Genomic DNA, 550 nt, shown 5'->3' with positions numbered 1-550 from the left:
ACGGTCAAAAGAAATGTGGTGTTTTCAGTGTGAGTGTGACCTCCTTATATCTATATCTTATAGTTTTAGGGCTGCCACTAACGACTATTTTTATTACGATTAATCTATCGACTAATTAATCGATTGATCTAAACGATTAATTTCCCACAAAAAAATCAACAATTTTACTTACGAATATTTTATTAAACCAAATGAAATCCAATTTTTTTTTAAGCAAAAGTAAAGTGCAACATAGAGTACAAGAAGCAAGTGTCGTCTCATAGTCCAAATCACTGAAATCAAAGCTCAGTATTATAGTGTAAGAATGATAACATATCCACGTGTTCTAGTCTACTAATAATAAAACTATAATAAAAAACACTTTTTAAAGGAGTATTTACCAGAAATGTTATTTACCAGAATTTATTTAGGAGAAAAATGTAAATGTGCAGTATTTCTGAAAAAAAAAAAACTTTTTTTTTTTAATAAATAAAATCAATTAATTGGAGATGCTTTTGATTATTAAAATTTAATGGAACCATTAAAATGGAATCCAGAAAATAATGGAAAA

The sequence above is a fragment of the Sinocyclocheilus rhinocerous genome, unplaced genomic scaffold (genome assembly GCF_001515625.1).
Source record: "Sinocyclocheilus rhinocerous isolate Xijiao unplaced genomic scaffold, SAMN03320098_v1.1 scaffold2323, whole genome shotgun sequence".
In the NCBI taxonomy this organism is placed as follows: domain Eukaryota; kingdom Metazoa; phylum Chordata; class Actinopteri; order Cypriniformes; family Cyprinidae; genus Sinocyclocheilus; species Sinocyclocheilus rhinocerous.
This window is presented reverse-complemented; position numbering follows the sequence as displayed.